The sequence below is a fragment of the Pteropus alecto genome, unplaced genomic scaffold (genome assembly GCF_000325575.1).
Source record: "Pteropus alecto unplaced genomic scaffold, ASM32557v1 scaffold45, whole genome shotgun sequence".
NCBI classification, from domain to species: domain Eukaryota; kingdom Metazoa; phylum Chordata; class Mammalia; order Chiroptera; family Pteropodidae; genus Pteropus; species Pteropus alecto.
The window spans coordinates 25,975,069-25,983,173 of NW_006442491.1; the positions used below are offsets into that span (position 1 = coordinate 25,975,069).

At 42.1% G+C, this 8,105-nt stretch overlaps 1 pseudogene; it reads right to left on the reverse strand.

Moving 5' to 3' along the window:
- Positions 1–4,782: 4,782 nt before the first annotated feature.
- On the reverse strand, positions 4,783–4,901 carry LOC112471118 (annotated as a pseudogene).
- Between the last annotated feature and the right edge of the window lie 3,204 nt (positions 4,902–8,105).

Below are 8,105 nucleotides of genomic sequence, written 5' to 3' on the forward strand. Positions count from 1 at the left end.
CTACATACATAAGGTTTCTCTGCAATGAGTTCTTCTATGTATTCGAAGAGAACTAAAACAACCGAAGGCTTTACTACATTTTTTATAGTCATAGGTTTTCTCTCCTATGTGAGTCCGTTCACGTTTTTAAAGTTGAAGAACTAAAGGTTTTCCCACATTCCTTATAAGTTTTCTCTCCGCTGATTTTTTTCATATTTTTCACAACACTGGAGATAACTGAAGGCTCTTCCACATACATTTATATGGCTTCTCTCCATAATTTTGATATTCATATGGCTTGTGTCCAGTTTGACATTTGATGTACATATAATGGGGTGAATGATGCATAAAGATTTTTCCACACCCACTGTATTCCCACGGAAGAGTTTTCTTGTTCAGATTGAGATTTAGAATAAGGCTGAAGTTTTCTTCACATTGACTACCCTCTTTCCCATCACACATTCTCTCTACTACATGACTTCATTTCTAGGTTTCCTGGGTCTCCGAGTCCTTCCTATGCAGATCAAAATGGGAGAGAAGCTGTGACACAGCCACAAGGGTCATGAAGAGCAGGCGACATATGATCCTGAGCTTGGTTGGAGAGGGGAGTAAATGGTTTTTCTAATCCAGTATCTTCAGAGACAGAATTGTGTCACGTAAGTTAATTTTATGGATAATTGAAGCACCAAAACATGCAAGCTGATGATGGAAAACTTTCTAAACTTCATTACTTCCTTCTCAGCCTTTCTGAACTAACCAAACCATAATTCAACCTATTCCTGTTGAACAGGATAACAATTATAATTACTGGATTCAGACACCACTGAGACTAACGAAACTGTTTCCTCTACAATGAATATCCATCCCCCAACTGCTATCCTTTGAATTATTTTGTATGGCATTTCTGCCTCTGTCATCACTAGCTGTCTCTTCTTGCTTTTGTCTGTGTTTTTGCCTCTAATGGAGGGTCCCTTAATTCAGAGCTTCTGGTATCAGTTAGATCTGGAAAGGCAATCTCTTAAGGGTCATGGGCAAAGGCTCATTCCCACCAGTCTCACCTTCAACCTAGCCAGGTGACATCCAGACCCCATGTTCTTATCCACTACAGCTGCATTTCCCAAACATGCTTAATTATAAAGAATTATGTGTATGTGTGTGGGGGGTGGGGAGTGATGGCTGTTAAAATATGTATTCTCAGTCCCCTCTCCTAGAAATCTAATTCAGTGGGCCTGAAATGGAACCCAGGGACCTGTATTTTTCACACTCCCCCCAGATGTCTTCATGACCAAACTTGATCAACGCTATATGCCATCAATGCTGCGATGGGATCAGGATTTCTTCAGAAGAATCAAGAACCAAGGCCAAGGCCCACACCTTCCAGACAGACCTTGCAACCAGTAAAGCTTCCAGGTCACTGCTCTTCCACTGCCCTCAGGCAATATCCCCTAATCTTCTGAGGCTCCTGAAGGCTGGCCATAACATCTCTTCTCACTGCTGGCACTTCATTCATTGAAGACCTGGCACACCTCCCTTCTCTCTACCCCAAATGTCCTGCTATCCTTCCGATGGCTTCTCTGACCACGTGGATGACTGAAATAACTCTCCAGTCTCTGTTACTTGACCTCTTTGACTTCACTCATCTTCACTTAGTTCATTCAGTTCAGCCATTCAGGAGGCAAAACTCAGGAGCCTATCATGTCCTGTAATTAACTGCTCCAACTCTGAAATCTTCCACTCACATGTCTCTCCCTAATCACATCCTCCTATTATGCCATCACTCCAATATACCCGTTCCCTGACTTCATCAACATCTCTGGTCCTTTTCCCTTCCCCATCCAGCCTAGACACCTTTACCTGTCATGTAAATCACTCCCGGGCCAATACCCTCAGGTCCTCTGCTCCACTGTCCTTCTGCCACTCATCCCCTGCAAATCCCAACCCTGGATCAATCCAACTATATGCCTTCTTCACACCTAAAACCAGGCAACTGAATGTTATTGGTGTTGATCTATGTCCTCCTACCTCGACAGAGCCCTACATACTGCCTGGAGATCAGACCTTCCCCCAAAGTGACTCTTCCTCTTCCTGACCTCAACTGTAGGTCAAATCTCCTTGTTTTTCCTATGTGCTCTTCCCACTTTTAGCAGACAACCTCACCCTCTATTTCACAGAGATGACAGAAGCCACCGGACTGGCACTTGCTTATAAGCCATCCCACTAGAAAATGCACTGTGCCCAGATATTCCATCATGAGCTCTGTCAAGCCCATTGCACCTGTACTAGGTCTACTGTTTCCTTGGTTATTTGAAATAAGCTCCCCGGTGATAATCATTACTGAAGTAAGCAGTAATGGTGAAAACCTAGATGAGAACTGAAAGTTTTACCACATTGTTTAGATTCATAGGGTTTTTCACCCATGTGAGTCCTTTGGTGTGTTTGTAAGGCACCGTACCTTTCTGGTAAGAAGCATAAAAATAGCCAGCCTCTCAAAAATGGCCTCTCGAAATCTCTCTCTACATTGAGAATCTTTCTTAAGATGGGAAGGAGTTTAAAAAGAAATGAAGCTATCTTACCTACAAGCATTTAACAAGTTCAAATCCAAACATAAAGTTGCCATACATCAATAAAATAATTATAAGTCACAAGCCAATCAGTTAATTACCTGATAATTCTTACAAATTCAAAAACAGAGTCCATGAAACAATACTGTTAAGATCTGTCTTTCACTCTTACCCAAACTCTAATTGTTGATAGGTCTACAAGTCTTTCCCTGAGGGCTTTTTCCCCCTTCATAATAATAACAGCTAACACTGATTTTTTTTTTGTATATAATTATGCTCCTCACAATAATCCTGTGTGAGATAAGAACTATTATTTTTCTCCATTCACAGATGAATAAAAACAAACTCAGACATGTTAAGTAATTTGTTCAAGAGCTTAAACTGGAAAGTGGCAAAGGTAAAATTGAATCATACAGCCTGAACAAAAACTAATTTAAGTGCTTTGGCATAGTGGTTATTATCAGAAACGTCCCAGGAAATGCAGCATCCTAACCCGAGCATTCTTATTTTCTCATACTCCAATATACACTTACAAACACAAACATGAGGACTCATCAAATATGATTATTGCGTATTTCACATTCATTCCTACATTCATATCAGAAGGTAGTTATGAGTAGTCAGATGCAAATCTTAGCTCCACCATTTCTTTAGCTGTGTAACTTTAAAAATTACTCAAATTCTCTAAGCTCGATTTTCTCAACTAAAAATAGAAATGATAATATAATAACCATCACCACCTTAGTTAAGGGTTCTCCCAGATATTTAGAGATAATGCATGAACAACTCAGCAACGAACCTGGCACAAAGTAAGTCTCAAAAAAAAAGTTAGGTGTTATAATAATTATTATCCAAAATGTATCAAGGCCCTGCACCTACTGGATTCTAGGCAGAACACTGTATACCAAGACTGTGCCATAAGCAGGACAAGGCTGTCCCTGCCTTCAGAGATCCTGTAGTCTATTTAAGGGAGTGGATAAGAAATTAAAAAACAAACATAAATACTTGGAATTTTGGTGAAGCACTAGCAGAAAATGCACATGTACTGAGAGAGGGGACAATGAGGGGAAAGCTACTGTAGAAGGGGTGATCGGGGAAGGCCCTCTGAGGAGGAAAATTTGAGCTGAGACAAGATGTTTGAGAAGGAACTTTCTGTGAGAACAATTGGGGGTGGGGGGAGTGCCAGGGAGAGGGAAGGGTCAAGGGTCTGTACAGAGGAGAAGAACTTGGCATAGCTGAAGGACCGATAGTGCTCCAACCTGACAGAAGCATTGTGAGCAAGGAGCAGAGGTTGAAGAGGGCGGCAGAGGCTGGACTCTCAGAGTAAGAGTGTAGATGTGGGGCTAAGTGCAGTGGAAAGTCACTAAACGGGGGGCGATGTGATCTGGTTTAAATTTTTGGTTATGTTACTCTGGCTGCAGTGGGAAAAAATGGGTTGGAAGAAGGAAAGAGAGGAAGCTGGTAGACCAGATAACAAGTAGGGTCAGTGATCCAGCTGAGAGAGGATGGTGGCTAGATTAGGAGAGTGGAGGGAATGGAGGATTTTCGGTATTCTGGAGGCTAGGCCGGCATGCCACACTGATGGATTGGATGTGTGTTGAGCAATCAGGAAGAATCAAAGATGATCTGCAGGTGTCTGGCCTGAACAATGAGTGGATAGTAATGATGATGAGACAGGGAAGGATGGAGAAGATGGGAGGGAGAAGTCAGGAATAAGGAATTTGCACGTTTAAGAGGAAGACCAAATCAATTTTGGACATGTGATGTTTGAGGTCATTGTGAGGCAGCAAGCAGAGATAATAGGAAGGAGGTAGCAAGTCTGGAACCAGAGAAAGGTCAGGGCAATAGGTGTAACTGAGGGAGTCATCTGCATCCAGAGGGCACTAAAGTCCTGGGATTAGATAAGATCGTTTAGGAAGAGAACAAGAGAGAAGGGAGGTAACTGAGTAAGAAAAGATAATAAGAAATCAGGTTGGTAATTTAAAACTGAACATGGTAATGGAGCCCATAAATAAAACACACAGAACTGCCCCAAATATGTGCTCATTAACTGCCTGCAGAAAAATTAAAAATAAATTTTTAACACATCCCCTTTACACCTTTAAAAGAATAAAATTTCATTCGGGATTTTTTTTTCCCCATTCTTGTAGCATAAGAAATTTTTTTATTTTTTAGGCAAGGAAACCCTTGGTTGACCTCAGATTGCAAGGACTTTGTCAGCTTACAATCCCTTAATTTTTTAAGCCTACAGCACCTGGTCTTCCTAGGTGGTCTCCCATCCAAGTAATAACCAGGCCCAACCCTGCTTAGCTTCCAAGATCAGCTGGGATCAGGCTTGTTCAGGGGAGCATGGCCATAGACATGCATAAGAAATTTTTTGAAGGTCTGTTTGGATTGTGTTCAGAGGGATTCTTTTTCTTAAGAGCAAAAGGATTTTTTTCAAAAACTCACTAAAGTTAAAAGTAGCCTATTTGAAATTCAAGGCTTTAAAAGCTTACTCTCACACTATGTCCTCTCTGTAAACATTCTACCTTAAGATACAATTTTTTCCATTCTTATGATAAAAATGCAATTATATGTTTACCACAGATGTCATTTCATCCTGAAAGATGAAACTAGTACTTTCAACAGTTCATCACATGAGAGATGTAAAATGCTCAAAAGATCAAAGATTTATTTTAAAATGTTAAAAAAACAAAAACAAAACACTTAAGTATACCTGCTAGGCCTCCCCAAAACTGATAAGCAAGGAGATGAAAAGGATAGACTTGCCAGAAAAATAAGTAAACATAACAGCTACTCCTCAAATAAAAACACATTAAAGCTGTAATTATATCTCTGGGTATCTGTTGACACAAAAAACTCACTATGTTCTTGAGGTTTATGCTATCACTAAGAACTACCAAATTGAAATCACAGCTATAAACATAACTGGGATACTTTATACGTTTCAAAGACTTTCAATGTGACACAAAGGATAATGCATGAGAAGGAAAGTCAGTACCATTTGCCAAAATTGTTCCTTCCCTCAATTGTGAAGTTAAATCAAAACCGTAATTCTTTTTACAATCATGACTCACTTTGTAAAATTCTTCTTCTCAGATATGTAAAGGAGTGGACTATCCTGACTTTTAAGGAGTTGCTATATCATTTCATGATACAGCTATATAAAAGCCTAAGAGGCTACCAGGGAGGTCAAATGAATGGATGGATAATGAGCATTCATTCATTTGTTCATTCAACAAATATCGATTAAGCACTCATGATGTGTCAGGTACTACTCTGGGCCCTGAGGTTACATCTGTAAAAAGTTTCACATTTCTGGAGAAAGAGACAAAGCCAACAAATAAACACGTATGCATTTACCGAGTGGTGGCAAGTGTTATGAAGGCAAGTAAGGTGGGTTGAGGACAACAGGGAATGGAGTGTATTTTACACACAGTGGTCAGGGAAAGCCTGATAAGGTTATATCTGAGCAGAGACCTGGGGCAAGAACCATGACATCCATGGAACAAAGTTCTAGGCAGAGGGAACAGAAATGCAAAGGCACTAAGGTTAGCATATGCCTGAAGTTTTTAAGGAATAGCAAAGAGATCCATCCAGTATGGCTGTAAGTGAAGACAGGGAGGTAGGCCACAGCAAGGACTTCAGATTTTACTCTAAAATGAGAAGCTAATGGAGTGCTCTAAGCAGAGGATCTAACTTTTTAAAAGATCACAAAGGGAACACAGCTCTTACTAATAAAAGCAAAACAAATAGGTATCTCCTATAGTCTACCTATAGGTGGAAAAAAAAACAATAAAACAATCTTATAGTATGGTAGCATTTTTGTAAGAAAAAATACTTATACTGGGAATAAAAGACTAAAAAGATAAATATCAAACTGTTTTTCTACGGTTTGTGGGATTGTGGGGTTTTTCTTATGCTTTTCTTTGTTTTTGTTTTTTTTTCCTAGTTTTCTGCCTTAAACATGAATTATTTTTTAATTTTTTGATGTTATTTTTAAAAAGCCACTCTCTGTGAGACTGCTTTAGTCTGAATTGACTTAATTATGAAAAAAAAAAAAAAAACCCATAGGAAACATTTCCTCCCAAAATTACCCAGTTCCCTATGCAATGTTTGCCTGTCATGAAGCACTGAACAAATCAAGCACTGCTCAATGTATCAAGGTCACAAAACCAACTTGGTTAATACGTTTATCATTACATAGTAGCTCTGTGCTCTAAAGCAACTTTGATACTATCTTTCCAAGGCAGCAATAGAAGACCCTTTTCATTAATTTCCTAAGATTCTCTGATACTGCTTTGCCACTTCTGGATTTTTCCACTGTGTTTCTCAGAAACAAATTAAGCCCGAATAAATTGTTCTAGCTAATGAAGTGTGCTTTTGGCTCCTTCCCCATGGTTCAGAATTATCTGGCAAGATACCAAATTGTTTTAGGACACATTTTCTCTTAGTTTTGAAATATTGCAATACTAAGTTACTACAAATAAAAAAACATCAAGATAACAACATACAAGAACATGTATAAATGGAAACTACTGTAATCCTTTTTTAAATTGAGGATGTGTGGACGCCTCATGAATAAATGTAATGTGTTCACATAACAGATAAAAACGGAAAAGAGTATGCCCTCTGTCCTCTACCTAACCCCCCACTCCCTCAATCACATAAGTTTCTCACAGGGCAAAAGCCCAGGGCAATCAGTGCTCAGAAACGCCAACCACGAAACTCAAAATGACTCAAGCTCTCAAACACTTTCCACCTGAGCTCCACATCCCACCCACTCCTCCTCAATCATTTCCAAAAGGCTTCTCTGAATAAAAATCCTAAACTGGGAAGGTTTAACAAGCCCTAAACTCTGTTCACACGCCCCTTGCGGCATCCAGGTTTTCTGTTGTCGCGTGGGCAAACAAGGGTCCGGGAAGTCAGGATCCTACAGTACCCTAATGGGTTGAATCCGGGTTCTGCTGCCTCCCTGGTGGAGTTCTTTAGACCAAGTCAGGGGCTGGCCCATCCCCGCAGGACGAACGAGTCCGCGGGAGTTGGAGCTGCCCAGCATCTCCGCCCCACGTCCGTCAGGCAGTCGCCCGCGCTTCCCTGCCGGCCCTTGGGCGCACACGCAGTGTTCCCACCGGGCGCACTCTGGGACACGCACCCTCACACAGTCAGGTGGACATCTGTGGACCGCCCCCTCTTCCCTTCCATAACCCCCTTGTTGCCCCATTCACAGCTGCGTGGCCCGCGGTGGCTACGCTGACCCCCAGGAGCTGCGGCACCCCACTCCCCCAGGACGCCCAAGCCTAGAGCTGGGGGCGGGGGTGATGACAGATGGGCGAAGGGCGGGGCTTCGGGGGGAAGGGGCGGAGCCTCCCAGCATGGGGGCGCTGGCGGCTGACAGAAAGACCCGGGGCAGCAGGCGGGAGGGGTTGGCGGACACTGCGGGCAGCGCCGGGGCTCAGGCGTGGCGGGAAGGAGCCCGCGCAGACTCAGGGGGCTGACAGGCAGAGAGACACACAGACACGGGGACTGACAGTCGCGGGGGCACGCGGGGCTGGCGGGCCG